Genomic DNA, 26,749 nt, shown 5'->3' on the forward strand with positions numbered 1-26,749 from the left:
CTCACTACTTTTAGGACCATAGACTCTCTCCCAAGAAACCAAAGAAATCCTTTTCTTATCTTCCACACCAGACCAAATAAATCTTTTTTGAATTATTTATAATGCTTTTGCAAATTTGACCGGTATACTAAACAAAATAAGAGCATAAATAGGCATATTATAAAGGGTAGCTTGAAGAAGTTGTAGCTTACCAGCCTGTGATAATATAGAGCCTTTCCAACCAACCAATTTTTTGTTGAACTTATCAATCAAAGAATTCTAGAAAGAGTTTGGAGGAGCCAAACCAAGAGGGAGTCCCAAATAAGTAGAGGGGAGCAGCTCAACCTTACAGCCAATTATGTTAGCAATCCTCTATTGCCTCAACAAGGGAGTGTTGATGAAGTAAATAGAAGATTTTTCCCAATTAACTTGTTAGCCAGTAGCAAGGGAATACGAGCTGAGAGCACTTTTGAAGGCAAAAGCTTCACTCACAGAAGAGTATCCCAACAATATAGTATCATCAACAAACTGTTGATGAGTGCAGAAGAAATTAGCAGAAGAGGGTTGCAAACCTTTGATGGTCCTATTCTCTTTCAACTTTTGAATCAATCTACTCAAACATTCTGCCAAAATAGTGAAAAGAATAGGCAAGATAGGATCTCCTTGCCTGAGACCCCTTGAAGATTTAAAAAATTTGGAAGGAGATCCATTAATAAGAATAGAAAAATTTGGTGTAGATGTCATCTCTCTAGTGATTTCGATAACCTTCTTATCAAATCCAAAGGCTTCCATGATCCTAAAAAGAACCTACCATTCAACCCTATCATAGGATTTTGCCAAATCTAGCTTTATGAGAAATCTCTCTTTGTTTGTAGAATTAAGAGAATGGATATTCTCATGCACAAGAATTATAGAGTCCAAAATCTGCCTACTTGGGACAAATCCTTTTTGCTCCTCAGAGATAACAAGGGGAAGAACAACCAGCAATCTAGAAGTTAGGACTTTTGAAATTATCTTGTAAAAAGAATTGCATAGACTTATTGGCCTAAAATTACCCATAGAATCAGCTCCAGCCACCTTAGGAATTAGAGCAATGAAGGTAGAGTTGATTTCTTTAAGAATTCTTCTAGAGCCAAAGAATTCTTTGACAACATTGACCATATCAGCCCCAATAATGTGCCAATATTCCTGAAAGAAAAACATGGGGAATCCATCCGGGCCCGGTGCCTTATCCCCTTGAAAGGAGAAAACAACTCTTTTAATTTCATCAACTGAGGGGATGATAGATAATATCCTATTCTGATTAGGTCCAATAATCTTAGGAATATTTTCAACCAGATCTTGTTGCTTTACAAGGTCATTTTAATTGCTACCTGTCAGGAGGTTAAAGAAGAACCTAATAGCTTCATCACATATATCATCATCTTTGACAAGAGTTTTATCATCAACAATTAATTTGGAAATTTTGCTTGCTGCTTTATGCTTCATTGATGTCATATGAAAGAATTTAGTATTTCTGTCACCAACTTCTAACCAAATAGCCCTAGATCTTCGCCTCCAGTAAATTTATTCTCTTGAAATAGTGCTGTGTAATTTGGCTAGAACCTCATCTTCTTTACCCTTGGGGAAATTCTTATAACCATGTTCCTGAACAGAATTTTGAATCTGTTCTAATTCCTCCTTGCGCTTCCTCTTAGATTCAAAAATATCCCCAAAAACCTTTTTATTCCAAACCTTAATGTTATCTTTGATATTTCTTTTTTTTTTAGCAACTTTGAACATGACAGAACCATCCATAGTTATATTCCACCATTTGGCAATGGAAGCTTCCAAGGAAGGGTGTGAAATCCACATTTTTTCAAACCAGAAGGGAGAGCAGCGTTTGCCCTTAATAGAATCAGCAACAAAAGAAATGGGATAATGGTCCGATCCAATTCTATTAATAATAGATAGAGAACATCTATACTTAAGGACTAAGAGATCTATCAAGCCTTACCTGAATAAGTTCTCCTCAATCCCTTCGATTAGACCAAGTGTAGGAAGCTCCAGAAAGGTCAACATCCATGAGGGCATTGGCATTGATAAAGTCCATAAGATCAGTCCTACTATCCAGTTGAGCTTGGGTTCCACCAAATTTATCAATCTCCTGTAGAGGGGTGTTGAAATCTCCCATCAAAAGCCAACTATCTTGGGAGAAAGTCCCTCTTTTCTGCTGGATTTTGTCCCAAAACTTGCTCCTAGCAGCTTTAGAGTTGGGAGCATAAATGTTGGTGACCACCCATTCCTGTCCTTCAACAATGCATTTCACTCTCATAGAAATGATGTTACCATCTTCATCAATCAGATCTCCATCAATAGTTTTCTTATTCCAAAATATGGCAACCCCACCAGACGCTCCATTAGAACTACTGCCACAAACACCCCCATGTTTAAAGAATTTTAATTTTTCAACTTTTTCCTTACTTATTTTAGTTTCCTAAACCAGGATAATATCTAACTTATGATCTCTGATAAAATTCCTGAGCACATCCTGCTTATGGAGACCATTTAGGCCTCTTATGTTTCAAGAGATTACCTTCATTTGGAAACCTGGGAGCAGGATTCCTGAATGGTTCGCTGCCTTCCATTCGCTATATTTTGTTTTCTCTCCTGATCCCTATGCCACTTCATAGTTTTACGCCCCTGTGGGGATTTGGAAAGACCAATATCTACCTTAGACCTGGTTCTAGTTTTAACTCCATTAGTACAACCTATTTTCTTGTTTTTCTTTTTTCCCACTCCTATTAGCTCTTCATCTTCTTCATCTTTATATGCAAACTTCTTACTATTCCAAGGTTCTCCTTTTCCTTGAGATGAGGTGGGCGATTCAGTCCCAAATTTCTAGAATAGAGAGTTAAGGTTAACCTGGGGAGATCTGAACTGGGTCTTTTCTTCAATGATATCTGTAGACGTATAAAAATGACCATATTCCTAAATGAATATTTTATGTTCATTTCCCTATTTAATTAAATCCAATTTAATTAAATTATCCACATTCTTCTATTTTATTAAGTAAATTATTCAATTTATTTAAATAAAATTCACCATACCATTTAATGAATAAATCATTTTATTCAATTAAATCCCCCTAGCCACTTTTAATTAAATTCAAATTTAATTAAATAGTTATCCTAAATTGAATAAATCACATTTATTTAATTACAACCAAATTGAATGAAAATCAATTAATTCAATTTAAATCCTATTATCCCTCCATCCACTTGCAAAATCCCAAACCCCTTCCTAATCCCTTCTAGAATCTTCTAATCGCTTCTAATTAACCTAACCCTCCTCTAAACTTTGTCACATCTCTAAGCAAAGGGAGGTCACTTCTCAAATGGCCCAAAGTCTTGAATAACCATTAAAGGTTTCCAACCTTCAACCACTTAATCCCCAAAGTCTCCAATAACCATTAATGGTTATTTCAAACTCTCCCACATGGTTAAAACATTTATTTTGACTCAACCTCTACCCAACCCAAAGGTCTCATCAGGCCATTAATGCTTTGACCATGATTATCTCTTAATCATTTGCACAAAGGTTTATCCTTGGATTAACTCCTAATCTAGTGGGTAATCCTAATTTAGACTTGACCCTTAGCCTCTAGATAACCATGAAGTCTTCTCAGGGCTTTAATGCCTCCAACCTCTTCTCTCAACCCAATCCTATGTTGACACTTGTCACCATTTCATTGGTGCAAATTGTGCACATGGATCCCCAACTTTCAAACCTGGCCCTTGATTAAACCATTCAATCTTGACCATCCATTGCCCTGTTTATGCTATAAATAGAGCTCTCATTCCTCCATTCTTATCAATCATCTTTCAAATTTGAAGCATCACACTTATGCTCAAATTCTTTCAAGCTTTCATTTCATATATGCTCATCATTTAGCCTCTTTAGATTAGGAATATAGACTAAATATGCATGTTTAGAGTAATTTATTTATCATTTTAGCTCAAGCATAGACTAAATATAGTATGCTAGGATAGTATTCATACTAATCTTGTCATCTTATCATTTAGATTATTGCATTTTAGAATCATACCTAGCTTAACATCCGTCTCATACTAAAATCAATCAAAAGTATCTCTCGTTCTCATATTTGCCATCCCTAAACCATTTTGCTTAGTGATCTGAGAGCAAAAACATTGGTTTGAGGGACATTGTGAGATAGAGAACCATGGGACCCTCCTTGGGAAGCTGAGTAATACGTTATTACTCCATGGCTTGCATCAAGAAGTCCCGTGTGTGTGTGTGGACTAGTTATTTTATATATTTTCACATATTTAGTTTTATCAGCCCACTTTTCCCGCATACATTTCTGGCGCCCACCGTGGGGCCTGACCCCAAATAACACATCGGTTTTTGAAATTGATCATTTTTGTAGGTCCGCGGGAAACGGGAATCAACGCGTCGAAAAGATATATTAGCGCATCCGCCTAACAGTTTAGCGCTTCTAGCCTACTGTTTAGCGCGTAGGCTCTCTGTCTTAGCGCATGAAGACTTTTCCCTAGTGCATGGTTCTGTTTAACAAATTTTCCTGTAGGTATCGCCACGGACAAAACACAGAGTAGCGCATATACTTAACAGATTAGCGCATCAGACCCTTGGTTTAGCGCATCTACTACATATTCCAGCGCTTGAAACCCAAACAGTAGTGCATCAGATTTAAAAGTTTCCTGCAGAAGTGACCACGGGAAAAGAAAAACACAGAGTAGCGCTTCCAACACCTAGAGTAGCGCATCCCAGTAACAGAATAGCGCAGAAAAACATAAGTATAGCGCATCTGGAGCATATTGTAGCGCGTATAGTTTGTTTTGTAGCGCATCAAAAACAAAACAAAACAAAAATAAATAAATTTTGTAACCAAATTGAAATCTTAGACTTGTAGAAGTCCCCCGAATCAACTAACATTTTATCTTTTGTTTGCAGGATTATAATGGTTTGTTGTAGGTAAAGCGAGGAAATTTACTTTTACAGCAAAACGATTTCTTTTTGTTGACCTCCAAAAACGAAAAATTTGCTTTGTTGACCATTTCCATTTTGATAGATCAAAAAATCTTTCTTTTAAAGATTAAAAAGAACATCATATTTTTGTGGAGCAACATCTCTACATAGGTTAGCAAATCACTGAATTGGAGGCATAAAAAGAATCTTTGTTTGCTTTGAATCGAAAGTGGAAGGTAAATGCTCTCCCCTTAACTGGGTGACCAAAAACCCAAACCACTCTTAAGCTTTCTGTACTTCAAGCATTTACATCCTTTAGTAGGCCTGCCTTCCCCGAGGAGTTGCAATCAACTCTTAAAGTCGTTTATGGTCGGTGTGAAGGGAACGACCTAAGTGGGGAACGACTTTGAAGCCAAGAATTCCAACCCACTATAATCAAATGTGGAAAGTGACAAAAGTCCTTTTCAACGGTTGCGCGCAGTGATTAGCCTTCCCCCAGTATCCTTGAGATACGTAAAGCCTTTGTTCTAAAGGTTGGGAAGCCTCCTGAGAGAGTTTATCACTGACGACCGAACGAGAAGCTTGATCACGAACCATAGAATTAGAAACTTTGAGCCAAGTCAGTAACCAAACATTTGTAACATCATAGTGCAAGGGTGGGGAAGAATCCGCCCCCAAGATTACTCACCATATATCTCCCAAGATAACTACTCAATTGTGAAGCAATTCACTTTGGGTTAACTTATGGCAAAAGGCAAAAAAATGGGCGCCCTCTAGGGGGTGACACGGCTATTTGAGCTGACGGAGTATCGAGACTAGTGGGCTATGATGTTACTTATGACCCTTGAATAAAGAGTCTTTTTGAAGTGTTTTATTTGTATCCAAAACCTGTTAAAACATTGGGGATTTGAACACATCCTCGCAGAACATACACTTTCTGTTAGATTAGACAAAATGATTGTACTTTGTGTGCTGTGCTTACATTTGTTATTTCAGAAAATCATCCATCACACTTGAAAATTTTCTCAAAATTCAAAATTCTCACAAAAAAACACCAAAAAAGGAAAAATAGGGCAGTCTAGCGCATAAGAGCAAAATATTAGTGCATAGAACACTTCTATTAGCGCATTAAAACCACAAACTAGCGCGTCCAGCTAAAACAGTAGCGTTTCACCCTCAGGCAAACATAGTATACAATACTTTAGCGCATCAGAAAAACATTCTAGCACATAGCAGTAGCATCCTAGCGCATCAGTTCCCAAAATTAGCGCATAAAATCCAACAGTCAGCGCGTGTCAGGCCCAGTGTAGTGCGTAGTTTTTCCAAAAACTTAAAACAACAATTTTCAAACAGCCTGAATTTTAGCGCGTAAGACAACCAGCTTAACGCGTGGAAACCATATATTAGCGCATAAACCAACACAGTTAGCGCATTTAAAGCACAGTATAGCGCGTAGATTTTCCACCTGTTAGAACAAAAATTTTCCAAAATCCACATTTTAGCGCGTGTCTGAGGGAAGATTAGCATGTGTGCTTAGTATTTTAGCGCATCAAGGAAATTAACTAGCGCATCCAACCTCTATTTTAGCGCGTGATCCAAGGCCGAAAAACAGAGAGTTAAAACTAAATTTTTTTTGAAAATTTCAAAAACATTTTAGAAGAGTTTTTCATCAAAAATCATCTTTTATCAAACCAGAGTGACCAAAACAAACCGTTAAAAACTTTTCTCAAGCTCAATTTGTGTCCAACAAGGTTGTCAAAATCTGAGACAAATCGCACAATGGAGGACGTCTCTCCTATCATAATCCGAAAAATTTTCATCATCAGTATCAATCAAATCCTTTAACATCTTACGGATTTTTATCTCGCAAACACTTGTCTAAAATTTTCAAATTGTCAAATCCAGTTTCCAGATCGGGAAACTTTTTATCCATATCATTTGGCACGCTTTATCGTGAAGGGGCATCTAAACCTTCATTCTGATAAAGTAAGATTTGAAATTTTTAAAACAAGAATCAACTGAATCGAAACAAATCAAAGGAAATCATTGATCACTCATGCATGACTAATCCCCTTATTCTGAGAAGAAAGAACCTCTATCGTAACATCACGTTGAAGAAACAACAACCTAGCTTTTCCAAATTCATCAAGAGAAATAAGTTTTTATACATCAATCGTCAACTCTTCAAATCCCATCGGGTATTTCTTCATCACGTCAAACGTTATATCCAAAACAAATCTAGCGAATTTGACAAAGAACCCCTCAAAACAAGAGCATACTGTCAAAAGTCTGCTTTTAATCAAAAGATAAACCGTGGAGGAAAGATCAATCCAGCATTCTTGCCCGACGAGTGCATCACATGTAACACATCTCGACCAGAACCACCAACGCTCGAGCGACACATCGAAGAGGACTTTGTTCCTTTCATCACTGAAAGTTTCTATTAAAATGCATGTCACTCGCTCTCAAAGAAACAAACAAAGTGAGACACCCACAGAATCAAGTATGAATCATAGATTATCAAATCCTTTTGAAGTTCCCTCCTCAGAAGAGCCTGAAATTACTGACGCAATTCTGCAGGAATGTCAAGAAAATTCTTCATTCCAAAAACTCATTGAAAAACTCATGGAAAATGACAAAGAAAAATATCTACTCATGCTTACGAGTAAAGGCGTTAAACTTCCTGAAGATTTCAACGCAAACGTCTTTCAAACCGGGTCTCAACAATATACATATCAAGAACGACAAAGAGAAGAAGAAACTCGCATACCTGAGCAACATATTCCAGAAATGCGAATACCTGAATTCGAAACTCCAGAACAACACATATCGTTTACTACACCTTTTCAGTTAAGAAAAAATACGAGGGAAGAACTCTTCCCTTGGCAAGATAATGCGCCCTTGGTTGCTCTTACTCAACAAATGCAAATGTTGCAAAGACAAATACAAGATATGCAACAAGGGACAACAGTGCGGTATTCTATAAACGACATTTGTCCTTATCCATTTGATAGAAGATTAAACATGGTACCTTTTCCTCCAAACTCAGACATTCCTAAATTTGATAAATATGATGGGAAAAGTGATCCTCGGGATCATGTTCGAGAATTTTGCACCATGAGTCTTGAATTTGCTCATGATGACACTTATCTGATGAGGTTATTCCCAAGAAGCCTGGGAGGACAAACAATGGAATGGTTATCCAAGATTACACCACCTGTTAGATCATTTGATGAATTGGTTAACAAATTCATCACCCACTATTCTTACAACATCCAACATGCCATAACCATGCTAGATGTTTGCAACACCAAACAAAAGAACAATGAAACATTCATGTTATTCCTTCAACATTGGCGACGCATGGTCTCAAGATATCCTCGAGATATTCCTGAAAAAGAAAAAATGGAAATCTTCATTGATAAATTAAATGGTGAAATGAGTTATAGACTCAAACTTCAATGCATACCATCTTTCGCCAAATTGATTGAAAATGGCATTCAAGTAGAGGAAGCTTGTGTCAAAAAGGGAACACTCAAGTTCTACAAGGAAGGAACAAACTCATCAAACTACAATAACCAAAACAACACCAATCTTGACAAATCTCGATTTTGGACGCGAAACAAAAACGAAGGCAACAATGAAACATATGATCCCAAATCCAAACAACCAGTGCTTACCTTATCAGGAAATACTCAAAATGCGAAAAATCCTAAAAATGCTACTCCCAGTGCTAACACATATGCACCAAACAATGCTCTAGGACAACTCAACACCAACAACGCCAATGATAATCAAAACAAAAACCTAAATCCAGGACCTAACAATGATTCACACAACAACACCAACAATTTCCAAAAGCGTATCTTCACACCACTGGGCCAATCATTAGAATCCGCATTCAGAGAACTGTTGGCAAACAAGATTCTTTCTTTGCCTCCAATCAACAATTATGAACCCCCAATCAAACCACCTTGGTGGAATGATTCACACTATTGTGATTTCCATCGCAACAAGGGTCATAGAACAAACGAGTGCATGAGATTGAAACACATAGTCTAGGACATGATTGATCGAGGCGACTTAACGGTGGATGGTCTCAAAACAAATAATGATCACGAAGCCTTCAAAAATCCTCTCCCAAATTATAAAGATGGAGCATCAACTTCAAATGATACACGCGGAGCTCGTATTAATCACATATACAACAACACAATCAACCACATCTCAACTGAAGACCATCAAGTCAATGTCATAAACATTCGAGATAGGCATGATCATGAATCTGTCAATGTAACGACCCAGACTCAGAAATATGTCTTGAAGGGGCACACTGCACCTCCAACTACCACACCAAAGATCCAATACGACTTGGTTAACCAACTACGCAAGACTCCAGCTCAGATATCTATCCTAGAATTGTTGAAACTATCTCCAAAACACAAAGACATATTAGAGCAAGCACTATTGGAAACAAATGTACCTCAAAATCTGGATACAGACAGATTTCAAGCCATGGTCGCCCATATGACAGAATCTCATAACCTCACCTTCTCAGAGCATGGTAATACTTCGTTAAGTCATCCGCATAATACTCCTCTACATATTGAAGTCATTGTTTGCAAAAACCGCGTCAAAAGAGTCTTAATAGATGGAGGAGCCGGACTTAATATATGTACTTTAAATCTTATCCATGCACTAGGCTTCTCAGAAGAATCTATTGATCCTTGTAAAAAGATTACCATAAAAGCATATGATGATGAGGAAAGGTCCTCTAAAGGAACAGTGATATTACCTATTCAAGTAGGACCAGTGCAAAAAGATACTATATGTCAGGTATTAGATATTGATCTCACCTACAATATCTTATTAGGACGACCCTGGATACATGAAATGCAAGCGGTGCCTTCTACATATCACCAGTGTGTCAAGTTTCCTTATGATGGACAAGAAATCTCCATCTCAGCTGATCACAATCCATTTCAACATTGCAATGCAATGGGGGCAGCCCAAGACAGTTTGGTTCCTTATAACAGAGAAAAGCAGCGGTCTTCAACATCCGATCCACCAACAGCAAAATCCACTTCCTTATGGGGAGACTTCAAACAGAAAATGCAAATCAAAGACCAAGGCATGGGCGAATATTCTATGGAGCCTTTATGTTTGACCAGATTGCCAACATCACCTAGATCGCATGGTTTACCTACTATATCAACACATCTAGCAACTCAACCCATCACTAAATTTGATGGTACCTTCATCCAATTGGGTACTTTAGCACATGAATCAGAAGATAAAGATGTTCTTAACTGGCTATACAAAGATGACAAAGAAGCTAATAGAGCAACCGCTCTAGACATTGTTCTACCAACACACCTGTATGGAAAAGGCTACTTGATCATGAAATAAATGGGATATGACGGTAAAGGACCTATTGGGAAACGCCAAGAAGGAGTCACTGAACCTATAAATCTTCCTTCACAACCTAGTAGAAATAAAGCAAGATTAGGTTCTAAATTCACCTTCCTATTGAAACGGCCGCCACACACAAATGCAAAACCTCAATGGAAGGAAAAGAAGAAGTACAAGGAAGAATCCTGGCAGGAAGCACTCTTTGAATCAGCAGAAACAATCCGCAAGGCACGAGAACGTCAAGATCGGAAGTTGCATCAGGGAAAGCTTTTAAATCATAAGAAGGCCATATCTGCAGCAGTGGCTCATGTTAACACACCAATGGCTCAAAAACAAATCATGCCATCACAAGAAACCATCATTCCTCCCTGAGGAAACACAATCTATGAACAAATCCAGACCGTGGAAGATGGATCGGATACAGAATCAACACAGAATATCAAAATAGTATCCATCATCAAAGATCTATTTTCACCATACAACATACCTGTTTGCAGCACAGATAGAATTTGGGATGATGCCTATGAGACGGATTCAAATGAATATGAATGGGGTACCTGCTCTGATACTACTACAAATATCCCAGATGACACTGATTTCATATCCATTTCTCAAGAAGAACATAACGCAGAAGATAGACCTCTTGAATTTGGACCACAACATATCTATGACGTTCAGGAAAGCGAACAGAAATATTATGAACAAGTCTATGTAGAAGATGATACCATCGAAGACCTTGATGAAATCCTAGACTTCTTTAAAAACAAGACCCATCACGATGACAACTCTATCCTAACACTTACAGTAGCTGAACTTGACCCGCCCAACGATTCCTTACCGCTTGTCTTCCCTGATCTCATCGACTGGAATGAACCTGAGACCCATGATATACCAATTTTCCCAGATGATGAATCTATTATCCACTACCTATGTACTGTAAATCCCGAAACAGGCTCTACCAGTGAACAAAATGACGATGTCTGTCCATCAGGGAGTGCCAAGTCTCTCAGTCGCAAAAATGAATTAAATAAAGAATCTAATGCTGAAAACCAGTTAATGGCAGCTATAGATCCCAAAAAAGTAAAAATAAAGGATGCATCTAAGGGTGAAAACCTTTTTAAGGCACCTAACGATGGGAGACTTGACACTCTTCCTGAACATTTTCATGAGCGATCACCCATATTGATTGAGCCCACTCAATCAATCAACATTGGCACCACAAAAGCAGCCAAAAATGTTCACCTTGCAGAATCTTTGACAAAGGAAGAAAGATCGGCATTCATCATCTTCTTTAAAGGACAACAAATTAACTTTGCCTGGTCATATGCTGATATGCCTGGAGTTGATCCACACCTAATCATGCATCACTTGTCCATCTCTACAGGAGTCAAGCCAGTCAAGTAAAAGCTACGAAAGATGAATCCATAGGTGGCACTCATGGTCAAAACTGAATTAAAGAAACTCTTAGATGTCGGATTCATTCGACCTATTGACTATGCAGAATGGATTTCTAACATTGTTCCAGTGTCAAAACCAGATGGTAGTATCAGAATATGCACCGACTTCAGGGATGTCAATAAAGCTTGCCCAAAGGATGACTTTCCTCTGCCAAGTATTGATATAATTGTAGATCTCACAGCAGGCCATGCAATGCTCTCATTAATGGATGGTTTCTCAGGCTATAATCAAATTAAAATAGCACCTGAAGATCAAGACAAAACAACATTCACCTGTCCTTGGGGAACGTACTGTTGGAATGTTATGCCTTTTGGCTTAAAGAATGCAAGAGCAACTTATCAAAGAGCAATGACAACCATATTCCATGATATGATGCACACATTTATGGAAGACTATGTGGATGATTTACTAGCAAAATCCTTCACCAGAGCTGAACATCTCAGCATCCTAACAAAGATCTTTGATCGATTGCAAAAATTCCAAGTCCAACTCAACCCTAAGAAGTGTGTCTTCGGGGTTACATCAGGCAAATTACTGGGGTACATAGTCTCAGCTAAAGGTATTGAAGTTGATCCAGCAAAGGTACAAGCCATCATGGACATGCCACCACCAAAGAATATCAGTCAACTTAGATCTCTGCAAGGACGACTTCAATCAATCAGGCGATTCATCGCTCAACTAGCAGATAAAAGTCTGCCATTTAACCACTTGCTACACAAAAATGTACCATTCCGATGGGAGACTAAGTGTGCAGAATCTTTTTACCAAATTAAACAGTACCTGATGAATCCACCAATTCTAGTACCACCAATTGCAGGAAAGCCTCTTATACTATATATCTCAACAACAGATATTTCACTGGGGGCACTATTGGCACAAGAAGATCAACAAGGAAAGGAACGCGCCATATATTACATCAGTAGAACATTGAATGGCTATGAGCTCAATTATACCTTCATTGAAAAGGCTTGCCTAACAGTGGTTTTTGCATCTCAGAAGTTCCGACATTATATGCTAGCACACACCATAAAGCTAGTCGCAAAAATTGATCCTCTCAAGTATCTACTCAACAAGGCAGCTCTCACAGGCCGATTGGCTAAATGGGTCATGATTCTAAGTGAATTTGACATTCACTACACAGAAAGATGAGCCATCAAAGGACAAGCAATTGTAGATCAGCTGGCTGAAGCACCGCTACCAGGAAAACAAACCATGGACATCGAATTTCCAGACAGGGACGTTTTTGCTCTTTCTTCCAAACAATGGACCCTATACTTTGATGGATCCTTTACACAACATGGTTCAGGGGCTGGCATTCTATTCATCACTCCTGAAGGACATACTATGCCAAGATCATACAGGCTTATGTTTCCATGTACAAATAATGTGGCTGAATATGAAGCCTTGGTCATAGGCATCAAAATGGCTGTCGAATGGAAAATCACAGAATTAAAAGTCTATGGAGACTTGCAACTGGTCATCAATCAAATCAACAACAACTATCAGACAAAGGATGACAAGTTACTACCCTACAAACGGATGGTGGATGACTTCAAACAATATTTTGTGCACATCACCTTGGAACAAATACCAAGGTTGAACAACAAAGCAGCTGATGCAATGGCTACGATTGCTTCATTACTACAAATTCTAGAACAACAGAGTCGTTATGAGTTCCTGGTAGAGCAACTGTTCTCCCCCGCCTATGACCACTCTGAATCCCAGGTTATATATGCCTTGACCGGTTCAGATTCTCTGTTATATGGACCAATATACGACTACCTCAAGCATAATATCTTACCCATTGACCAATCCCGTAACCAAAAACATAACTTTATCCGACAAGCTGCCCGTTACACCCTTACCGCTGATACCTTATATCGTCGAGGTCTAGATGGTACTCTTCTTCGTTGTCTTGATCGTAATGATTCCGATTCAGCTTTACACGAGCTTCATGAAGGTATTTGTGGCACACATTCAAGTGGCACTACTTTTGCTAAAAAGCTTCTACGAATGGGATACTACTCGCCTACAATGGAGAAAGACTCATATCATTTCGCCAAGAAATGTCCTAAATGCCAGATCCATGGCAATCTGATACATGCACCAGCACAGGAACTCCAGCCCTTTACAACATCCTGGCCCTTTTGTCAGTGGGGACTAGACTTGGTTGGCAAAATACATCCTTCATCTTCAAATGGACACAAATTCATTATAACTACCACAAAATACTTTACCAAATGGATAGAAGCAGTTCCCATGACCACAGTGACAGGGAAACAAATTGCCTCTTTTATCCTAAATTATCTGATCTGCAGATATGGTATTCCAAGTTCAATCGTCACAGATAATGGATGACCTTTCAAAAACCAAGATGTACAGGAACTATGTGAAAAATTCAAAATCCAACATTGGTTTTCTACACCATACTACCCACAAGGGAATGGTCAAGCAGAAGCATCTAACAAGACAATCCTAAAAATCCTCAAGAAAACAGTGAATGATGTCGACAAAGATTGGCATGTACAACTCAATCCAGCACTTTGGGCATACAAGATTAGCATTCGCACACCTACATGAGCAACACCATATTCATTGGTATATGGATCAGAGGCTATTTTACCCTTAGAGGTAGAAATTCCATCTCTTAGAGTCTCTTTGAAAGGTTTAATCCCCGATGAAGAGTATCGAGTTAACCGACTGCAAGAACTGGAACTATTAGATGAAAGACGCCAACATGCTTACACTCATCTCAAAGCATATCAGCAACGCATGTGTAGGAGCTACAATCACAAGGTCATTCCTCGTAACTTCAAGGTTGGTGATCTAGTCCTCACAGAAAATCCAAGAAATCAGCAAGATAGAGAAAAGAAAGAGAAATTTGAACCTAACTGGTTGGGTCCCTATGTCATCATATCAGTCTATGGATCGGGTGCCTATCAGCTAACAAATTCTGAAGGAGATGTGCTTGAGGATCCAACTAACAGCATTCATCTGAAGAAGTACTATACTTAAGATAGCCTAGTGCACGGAAAAAGCCAAAAACAAACAAAAAAATCAAAAAATCCAGAAAAAGCAAAAATACAAAGTACAATAAAAACAAATGGTGAAAACCTGGTAAACAGGCACCCTTGTGAAAGACTGGCTCCTTTATCTATATCCATGCCATTTTATCCATCAAAACACTATCGGCCATCGCCCGACACTTAGCATATATCCATTCAGGACATACTTAGCGTCGTCACTATCATGAGCTATCCATCTGTATCTATTCTTTTATCGCATTCCACCATGGCTTGGAAATCACTGTACATAATCATATCCAGAGGTGCATTCAGTTAGGGGTATTAAATTGTTCAAACACTTGCAAACATTCAAGACATTCCAACTATTGCAAAACTCAGACACATGACATCCAACAAACACAACTACACTTCATCGCAACAACCAAAACAAAAACAATACACAAAGAATCTCAAGGATGGATGATTTTCTGAAGTACTAAATGTTGCATTATCGCATAAAAGTCTTGATTATTTTGCATTTTGAACTTAATTGTTGGAATCTTCTCCTTATCTCATAAAAAGCTTCACAGCTAGAGATCATGAGGAACTTCCAATATTTTCTTAGTCTTCTGTCTGAGAGGCGATCACTTGTACTGTGTGACTATTTGCCTCGAGACGTGATACATTACATATCACTGAAGGCTTGATTCCATTTCACGCATATAAATGATCTACTCTTGTCTGTTTACGCAACACGCACTCCGGTCGTCCTAGTTCAATTATACCTGGACGCTTGTGCTATCTTGCAAAATCAAATATCATGTAAATTTTTCTCAGGTCATTATGGTTCAATTATACCATTATGCTTGTATAAATTTTCAACATATCCTAAACAAATCAATGCTCAATGATGATATTTACAAAGAAAGCAAACAAACGGTTATATTGGATGGCAAATATAGAATGAGAGATGCTCCAAAAACAATTAGTTTGCATATCATTTTATAATTAGTTGCATATCATTTTACCATTAGTTACATATCATTTTGCATCATTCTTACATCATTTTACATCATATCATATTACATGTAGTAGCATATTAAAACATACATCTCATTTTCAAAATACATCTCACAAGCATATAAAAGCATACATCCTGCATCATACATTACATCATCTATATAAACATTACATCATCATATGAAAAGGGCAGTCGCTCACAAAACATACATCCATATAAACACATCACATCGATAAAAAATGGTACTGTATATATATCTCAAAAAATGATCCGAATCCACAAAATGTGTCTCAACACTATGTCCAGTGCAAAATATACAAAAGATCCAAAAATACAACAGAGACCATGTCTCTCAAGTATGACTATCTTCTAATGGAGATGGTCTCACTCCCGATGCACCCACCCTTGGATCTCTAGGAGGGTCCTGTCTCGCTCCAGATACACTCGCCCCTGGATCTCCAGGAGGGTCCTGTCTCGCCGGCCCAGTCACACCTCGGCTCTCAGATCGTGTCCCAGCAGTTCGAGATCGACTCGATCTCGACTGTGCAAAGCTCTCCACCCGTCGATCTCTGGGTACTGCAGCCTCATAATGCTGTCTATAATAATCAGCCTCTTGCACTCTCCGTGTCAGCTCTCTAAGGGTGTCTCTCAATGGACCACCCACCGCTACTCTTTGCACAGTCGCCAACGCCTCCTCCGCTCGACCCCACCGCTCTATCTCAGTATCTCTCTCAGCGGTCAACTGCGAGATCTGTCGCTGATATGTCAAAATCTGTGCCTATAGCTGCTGAACAGTAATCTGCAGGGTCCGGATCTGTGCATCCTCTACATGGCCTAGCACTCGAACCCGCAGCGGTACTTGTGCTGGAGCCACCCCTCCCACTCGGCCTATCCTAGATACGGGAGGTGGGAGTATATCTACCCTCCTCCTCTATGCTAGTCTCACCACCTCCTCCTCACCCCCCACTGCCGCTAGCACCTCTGCTACTCTCCCCTCTCTCCCGGCTCCAATAGCCAATCCTCCTCTCCCCCTCTCAATCCTCCCCTGCCGTACAGCTCTCTCCACACCTCTACCACCCCGCCTCCCTCTGGCTCCTCTACCTCCTCCATCATCTCCGTCATCTCCATCATCTCCATCATCTCTCCCCTCCTCCCCATCCGAATCAAATGCTGGCCTCATCTCCTCAGGATCTGAGATCCTCGCCACTGCCTGCGCAACAAACAAACGAGCGAACTCGTCTGTCATACCTGCATCCTGTATCTCTGGGGCATAATCCCAGATCTGTCCTGCCAGCCCTGTGAACTCCTCTATGGCCACGTCACTATCAATAGTCGACCCCCAATCGGCCACATCTTGCTGCCGCCATGCATACAAACATGCTCCCTGCGGAATCCCCTGCTGCCGCCCGAACTGCCGCAAAACTCGGGTCACCAAAAACCGCTCTATAACGAACGGGGTCCTCCCAATTAGATACCTCGTCATGAAAACAAAAGACATCTCTATACCATCCTCCGCCCATACCTCGCAACCTGTATACGGTCTCCAGGTGACCGTATCTATATCATCAAAAACTCTCCTCCAGTGCTCTAGTTTGCCCATCTTACGCTGGAAAATTAGGCCTCTATATCCATAGGCATATGCAGCACCTACGGGCTTGTCTCTATCTGCCAGTGGCCTCGTTGCTGGGATGTGCTCCCAACACCATACCTGTAATAAGGTCACACCTGCTGACAAACTGCCATAACCGAGGTATACTACCTCATGAAGGCTCCTGTAAAGATGGGCCAGCATCGCTGACCCCCATGAAAATCTTCGGCCCTGTGTGACCATCTGCTCCAAGACCAACCCCCATCCCACTGAGAATCCCTTTGACCTGCGATCAGGACAAAGGAATCCCCCAATGAATCCTGCCAATACAGATGGCAGCGGTGCATAATCCAAATCCAAAAACTCCTGCCAGGGGATCTCGTATCCACAGACAGTCTCATCATGAAATATACAACGCAGTGCCTCTGTGCCGCCCTCCTCTGACTGCTCGTAGGGTAACAATGCCCCTACCACAGGAATGCGCAAAATCCGGTAGCAGTCCTCCGGTGTCACGGTCATCTCTCTAGTGGCAAAATGAAAGGTGTTCGTGTCGCTATGCCACCTCTCTGCCAATGCTGTCAACAATCCTCGGTTCACAGTGAACCGATGCATATCTAGAAGAGAGGTCAATCCACAGCTCTCTATGATGTCCAAATCTACTTGTGACAGATGTGGTATCAGCGTCCATGGTCTCGGGAATCTCTCCCTCGACTACACAATACCCAATCGCTCCTGTCAACAAACAAAACATATCCAATATCAGTTTCCACATCAACACAAAGATATCAAAATCAAACTTACATCAACAACATGAAACAATTTGCTCATCTACATCAAGTTCAAAATCCTGTCATTTCATATCAACTTGTAAAACAACTCAAGTTTTCAAAAACCATATCAAAACTTGTAAAACAACTCAAGTATGACAATCACATAAACTTGTAAAACAACTCAAGTTTCCCACCCATATCAACTTGTAAAACAACTCAAGTTTCCAACCCATATCGGCTTGTAAAACAACTCAGGCTTTCATACCCATTGAACTTGAAACAGACAACGCAAATGCATCATATTCTGATCAAAATAATAGCTTGATATCTATACATAACTTAGAAAAATGCACATCAAAACAAGTTATACAAATACTCATCTTGGATAAATTCATCAAAACACGATAGGCAAACAACACCAAATTTTCCACTCGGCCAAAATTGCAAAAATTTTCGGATGCGCTAAAACAGACCTTCAATGCACTAAAACACCCCCACGCGCTAGGCTGCCTCTCCTATGCGCTATTCTATCTAACCTATGCACTAAACTCTGTCTACGCGCTACTCTTTTCCTCCATTGCGCTACCTAACCTGTCCTATGCGCTAGACTCTGTCTACGCGCTAATATATCCCTCCTAGGCGCTACCCGTTTAGCCCTATGCGCTAGGTTATCCCTACGTGCTAAATCACCTTCCCTATGCAAACCCCGATGGCTCCTATGCGCTAGGTCACACCTACGCGCTAACCTGTTGACACGAAGCGCTACCCTTTTAGCCCTTTGCGCTAGGTTATCCCTACGCGCTAAACCCCCTTATCTATGCGAACCCCGGCGGCTCCTATGCACTAGGTCATACCTACGCGCTACCCTGTTGATGTGAAGTGCTACCAAACACAATGCATGCGCTATTATACCTGCACGCGCTAACCTAATACTTTTATGCGCTAGCCTTTTTTTTCGGACGCAACCCCTAAAAATGACTTCAATGCGCTACTCTAAACTTTGTATGCGCTAAATTAAGCCTTAGACGCGCTAAACCGAAAAGTCGAACTTCAAAATTCAAAAAATGACTAAAAATGACAAAATGAAAAATCCAAAAGGGGTCAAAAATGTTGACTTACTGGTGGTCCACGCGCTGCAGGTCTCCAATATCTCCGGACGCGCTCGAAACGGTGTCTGTGATAAGGAATAGGCATTTTCTCTCCAGAGCAAATTCTCTTTCTTCACAAGTCAACACTACACAAATGAACCTAATTTGACTCCTTTTCCCCTTTTATAAGAGGAAAATGAAATTAGGGTTAGCCAACTGGACCTGTAATATGGTCGCGGTCTCACCTATACCAAAACAGTTGTAACTTATCGGGAGATGAATCAATCTATACAAATTTTACATGCACAAAATCATAAACATCATACGCAACTTCATCAATTTAAATCACAATTTTTTCAAAAAAATTGATTCATCTCCCGAGGGGGCATCACCATCAAATCTCGAATCTGGGACACGACTGGCAAATCAAAAGAGCGACACAACAAAAATTGCATTTGATCATAAAATCACAAAAACACATCATTTTCTTTGAAATAACATGTGCACACACGTCACTTCAAAGAGGTGCAAAATGTAGACGTATAAAAATGACCATATTCCTAAATGAATATTTTATGTTCATTTCCCTATTTAATTAAATCCAATTTAATTAAATTATCCACATTCTTCTATTTTATTAAGTAAATTATTCAATTTATTTAAATAAAATTCACCATACCATTTAATGAATAAATCATTTTATTCAATTAAATCCCCCTAGCCACTTTTAATTAATTCAAATTTAATTAAATAGTTATCCTAAATTGAATAAATCACATTTATTTAATTACAACCAAATTGAATGAAAATCAATTAATTCAATTTAAATCCTATTATCCCTCCATCCACTTGCAAAATCCCAAACCCCTTCCTAATCCCTTCTAGAATCTTCTAATCGCTTCTAATTAACCTAACCCTCCTCTAAACTTTGTCACATCTCTAAGCAAAGGGAGGTCACTTCTCAAATGGCCCAAAGTCTTGAATAACCATTAAAGGTTTCCAACCTTCAACCACTTAATCCCCAAAGTCTCCAATAACCATTAATGGTTATTTCAAACTCTCCCACATGGTTAAAACATTTGTTTTGACTCAACCTCTACCCAACCCAAAGGTCTCATCAGGCCATTAATGCTTTGACCATGATTATCTCTTAATCATTTGCACAAAGGTTTATCCTTGGATTAACTCCTAATCTAGTGGGTAATCCTAATTTAGACTTGACCCTTAGCCTCTAGATAACCATGAAGTCTTCTCAGGCTTTTAATGCCTCCAACCTCTTCTCTCAACCCAATCCTATGTTGACACTTGTCACCATTTCATTGGTGCAAATTGTGCACATGGATCCCCAACTTTCAAACCTGGCCCTTGATTAAACCATTCAATCTTGACCATCCATTGCCCTGTTTATGCTATAAATAGAGCTCTCATTCCTCCATTCTTATCAATCATCTTTCAAATTTGAAGCATCACACTTATGCTCAAATTCTTTCAAGCTTTCATTTCATATATGCTCATCATTTAGCCTCTTTAGATTAGGAATATAGACTAAATATGCATGTTTAGAGTAATTTATTTATCATTTTAGCTCAATCATAGACTAAATATAGTATGCTAGGATAGTATTCATACTAATCTTGTCATCTTATCATTTAGATTATTGCATTTTAGAATCATACCTAGCTTAACATCCGTCTCATACTAAAATCAATCAAAAGCATCTCTCGTTCTCATATTTGCCATCCCTAAACCATTTTGCTTAGTGATCTGAGAGCAAAAACATTGGTTTGAGGGACATTGTGAGATAGAGAACCATGGGACCCTCCTTGGGAAGCTGAGTAATACGTTATTACTCCATGGCTTGCATCAAGAAGTCCTGTGTGTGTGTGTGGACTAGTTATTTTATATATTTTCACATATTTATTTTTATCAGCCCACTTTTCCCACATACAATATCATCTGGAACTTCAGAGTCCTTTAAACACACTTTATTACATTCATGTTCTGTATTTTTTGGAAACTCATATTGTGATTCATTTATGTCTCCAATCTCACTGTCTTCAAGAATTTTTTCTATAATTACATTTTCTTCCTCTTGAATCTGTAAAGCTTCAAATCCATTGCTTGTTTTAACTTCAAATACATTCTCTTCATCCTTTCTGATTTCCTTATGAGGAATATCCTTGGAAGGATTAGCTTTCCTTTCATCCCTTGTTAAATCTTTTGAGTTACTAGGAAGTCCAGTTCCTCCTTCCGATCTACCCTCCTAATTTTTGTTCAACTTCTCTTTCCAGATTTGTTTGACATGATTATTGTTTTTCTGAGCATTCTTTAGGTTACGAGGACAAGCCTTTGCCCAATGTGCAACTTTCTTACATGAAAAACACACAAAAGGGAGGGATTCAAACTCTATAACTTGTTCCCACTTACCCCACTTGGAATTTATTTTGATAGAGCTAGGAAGGTCTGTGTTCTGTGAGATATTAACACATATCCTCGCATACACCAGTCTCTTTCACATTGCTATCATAAATTCTATAGACACAAGCTCCCCGAAGGATTTAGCAATGCCTGAGAACATGTCCTCCAGCCAAAATTCAAGTGGCAAACCAGGCAACCACACCCAGACCAGGGCAGATTCAAAAAATGAATCATTGAGCTCCATTTTTGGAGACCATTTTCTTAAAGATAAAGAAGACTTCCCAAGCATCGAGGGTCCTCCACTCAGAGACATTTCTAAATCTTCACCATAGGAGAAGGAAAAGAAAACCCCTTGACAGGGTTGAGACATCAACCTGTCCTTTCACCCTCCATTTTATCTTCACAAAAGACCTAACAACTTCAATATTAGGTCTGGGTCCAACAAATTTCCCCACCAGAGAAAATGCTATTAGAAAGATACTGTGATCTATGACCACATCTGGTACTGCAATAGCTAATCTTCCTACCTTTCTATTAGAAATATCTTCCACAGAGGGAAAGGTAGATTTACCAGTAGGTTTGTTTGCAAATAAACGGTTCTAGGATTTGACCACCTTGTCTTCAATCGTCTTTTCCAGCTCAACATTCAAGTTCTCGTGACCCAGATTTGAAGAATCTTCAATATTTTTAAAGACAAGAGGAGGGTCCCAATGTTGTGGGTCCCCATCCTCTCGACCATCCTCATCATCCACCATAGATCCCAAAGAGACAAGTTGTCCTTGAGCTACAGAGGTAGCAAAACTAGAGGAACCAGCCATGCTATTTCCTCCATTCACCGAATTCAAATTTCCTCCAGCCGCGCTATTCCCTCCATTCTTCTTATTACTATATTTGAGTCTTTACTTTATTAATTAAACAACATTTGTTTGATTATTTAAATTCCCTTTATCTCTTTTATTAATTATTATGTGCAAGCCTAAGTTTTCCTTTTTAGGGTTTCTTGACCTATTAGAGGTTGAATTCTTTTCTTTGTATTGTAAGGATTATCACATTACACATTTTGTGAATATTGAGTTCTCATCTTTTGAGCATATTTTTTGTGTATTTGTTTTTCTGTTATTTCTTCCTTGCATCTCCTTGTAACAGGTTATTTAGCTTGCAGAGATCATTTGGGATATTGTGGTGTTGTATTTCTCAACTCTCACATGGTATCAGAGCTTCAGATCTGTAGCTATCTCTTCTTGTTTTGAGAATTTTTCTTGGAAGCGGATCCAGGGTTTTGGGATTTTTTTTTTATGGACCCAGGGATAGGCCCTTTTTTTAATGAAAAATACAACACCATAGGAGCCCAAATGATCTCTGCAAGCTGAATAACCTGTTACAAGGTGATGCAAGGAAGCAATAACAGAAAAAAAAAATACACAAAAAATATGCTCAAAAGATGAGAGTTCAATATTTACAAAATGTGTAATGTGATAATCCTTACAATACAAAGAAAATAATTCAACCTCTAATAGGTCAAGAAACCCTAACAAGGAAAACCTAGGCTTGCACATAATAATTAATAAAAGAATTAATTATTATGCACCTAAAGTTAGCTTAAGTGTAAAAGAGATAAAGGGAACTTAAATAATTAAACAAATGTTGTTTAATTAATCAAGTAAAGACCCAATACTCTAACACCCCCCCTTAAGCTAGACTTAGGGAGAAGCTAAAACCTAGAACAACTACTAAAAGCAAGAAAGATGGGTCTCGACAACAAGGCCTGATCAGGTACCCAAAAACAACCAAATCTCTATGAATTGAAGAAATAGAGAAAACCAAGTGGGAAAAAAACTCTACTCCAAACAAATATGGAAAAGCAAGAGAAGAACTGAAAAATTCTCCAAACAAGAATTGTTAGGTCGCAGAGGAAACTGAGGGGGGGGGGTGGTGAATCAGTTGTCTAATATATTCAAAACAAAAACAACTTAATGCTTAATACCGGTAAACCAATCTTTTATACCAGTAGACAATTTATTAGTTAATTGCCATACCGGTAAGGATTAATGCATGAAACAAAAAGACAAATTCATCCACAACACATAACACCAATATTTGTACGTGGAAACCCTGTAAGGGGAAAAACCACGGTGGGAAACCTTACCCACAATTAGATGATAGTACCGTAGATAGTAAGTGTATACAAATGGGGTCTACACATGCAGAAAGGCCAAGCACATAGAGCTCACTGCTCAAACACAAAATAGGAGTCACATTGACTACAATTGGATGGTTAAATCCAATAAGAATGTACTGCTCAAAATAGCATCTTCATATGTTGGATTCAGTACTAGTGTAGTTCTGATATGCTTTCACAAAAACCTTGCTTCACCTTCAAATGATGTCTATGTGTATAGCTCTGCTTATTCTCGCATATACCTGTTAGGTCCCAGAGACAACTGAGAGGGGGGGATGAATCACTTCTCTAATAAATTCAAACCAAAAACAACTTAACCAACTTAATGCTTAATACCGGTAAACCAGTCTAATATGCCAGTAGAGAGTTTTAACAGTTAATTGCAATACCGGTAAGGATTAATGCATGAAACAAAAAGACAAAGTCATCCATAACACATAACACCAATATTTGTACATGGAAACCCCGTAAGGGGAAAAACCACGGTGGGAAACCTTACCCACAATCAGATGATACTACTGCAGATAGTAAGTGTATACAAATGGGGTCTGCACATGCAGAAAGGCCAAGCGCCTAGAGCTAACTGCTCAATCACAAAATGGGAGTCACACTGACTACAATTGGATGGTTAAATCCAATAAGAATGTACTGCTCAAAATAGCATCTTCATATGCTGGATTCAGTACCGGTGTAACTCTGATTGTCTTCTCAAAAACCCTCCTTCAATCTTCAAATGATGTCTGCATGTATAGCTCTGCTTATTCTTACATATACCTTCACACAATCCTTTTTCGCATTCCTCTTTTTGATCTTACAAATAAGATCTTACATTTATACCATAACCTAGGACCAATTTTAGTAGGTCAGCTCTAAAGGATAATACAATAAAATTAATTTACAAATCAATTAATACCCGATGCAATAACTGATTCAATATGTCGTCTTAATGCATTTACAACAATAATAAGTCACCTCCATAGCGTGCCATGTTGATCTGGAAAAGATAAACCTGCTGGTGTAACCTGGACCTATTTGCCGGTAACAACAAATATGCAAATGCTAATATACCAATAAACAAAACTCCAAGACAAAGTGTCCACATGATGTCTTCGACATAACCAAGTGTTTTCCATATCATTTGAAGTGCCGGTGATCATTATATCTTGTCAGTGTACCAGATATCGGTGACTATGCATAAGTCACTTGCTTGCCGGTGAATGTTGTTGATTCTCCAAAGTGCTAGAGTTGATAAGTGTTTAGTAGGTGTTGACATCAATGACAAAACCATACCAAAATACCAACAATCTCTCCCGTTGGCATTAATGGAAACACAAGATGGAAAAACCATAAAAGTGCCAAAACATAAATGCCAAGTACCAAAAATCAACAATCTCCAAAGAAAAGATCATAACCAGAAATCAAAATACAGATACAGAGAGTAATAATCTCTCCCAAACAACAATCTCTCCCCCTGAGAGCAACATGTGTTTTCCTTATGTTTTTCCATACCAATCTCTCCCCCTTTGACATCAAATGCCAAAGTTATTACCAAGCCAAGTTCATATACAAAATACCAATCAATTTAGTATACCAACTACTCCCCCTGAGAAGTAGCTTCCCATCAAAGCCGAAGTAAAAGATTTCTCTGTTAATTCTGCCGGTTGATGACAATCATCAACTTCCTAAGTCTCTACGGGTGGGGCTATGACCCCAAGCTGGTCTCTGAGATATTCAAAAGTCTCCTTAGGCAGAGGTTTAGTAAAGATATCTGCAATTTGCTCTTTTGTATTCACATAAACCAGTTTTATTTCCTTTGCTTCAACATTTTCCCTTAGAAAATTCAGTTTGATAGAAACATGTTTGGTTTTAGAATGTAATACCAGATTCTTAGATATATCAATTGCTGCAGTGTTATCACAATAGATAGTAATAGGTTCCTTGCATTTTGCCTTTATGTCTTTCAACATTTGCTTAAGCCATAGTACCTGTGTACAGTTAGTTGCTACTGCAACACATTCTGATTCTGCTGTTGATAAAGATGTACAACTTTGTTTCTTACTCAACCAAGAAACTAGTCTCTTTCCAAGAAAGAATGCTCTGCCAGTGGTGCTTTTTCTATCATCCACATCTCCTGCCCAATTTGCATCTATGTATGCACATAATTCAAAGTTTTCATCTCTAGGGTACCATAATCCAAGATTTATAGTGCCTTGTAAGTACCGGAAAATCCTTTTTACTACTGATTCATGATTTTCTCTAGGATTACTCTGAAATCTTGAAATAATACATACTGCATTCATAATATCAGGTCTGGTTTGTGTCAAATACAGTAAACCTCCTATCATAGATTTGTATCTAGTTGGATTAACATGTGTAGATTCATCCCTTAGTGATAATTTGTCATTTGTAGTCATAGGTGTGCTTACCGGTTTAGAGTTCTCCATCCCAAATTTCTTTAGTAACTCCTTTAAGTACTTGGATTGACTCAAGAATATACCTTTATCAGTCTGTGAAATCTGTAATCCTAAAAATAATTTTATTTCTCCAATCATAGACATTTCAAATTCTTGCTGCATTTTAATAGAAAATTCTTTACATAATCCATCTTCTCCTCCAAAGATTATATCATTAACAAAAACTTCTATAACCAAGATGTCATCATTAGTCACTTTATAATATAAATTGCTATCTGCATTACCTTTAGAAAAACCAATCTTCAAAAGATACTTATCCAATCTTGCATACCAAGCTCTTGGAGCTTGCTTCAATCCATACAAAGCTTTTCTTAACCTGCAAACCATATCTTTGTTATCTGTCAAAGAAAATCCATCAGGTTGTTCAA

The sequence above is a fragment of the Cryptomeria japonica genome, chromosome 4 (genome assembly GCF_030272615.1).
Source record: "Cryptomeria japonica chromosome 4, Sugi_1.0, whole genome shotgun sequence".
Classification (NCBI taxonomy): Eukaryota; Viridiplantae; Streptophyta; class Pinopsida; order Cupressales; family Cupressaceae; genus Cryptomeria; species Cryptomeria japonica.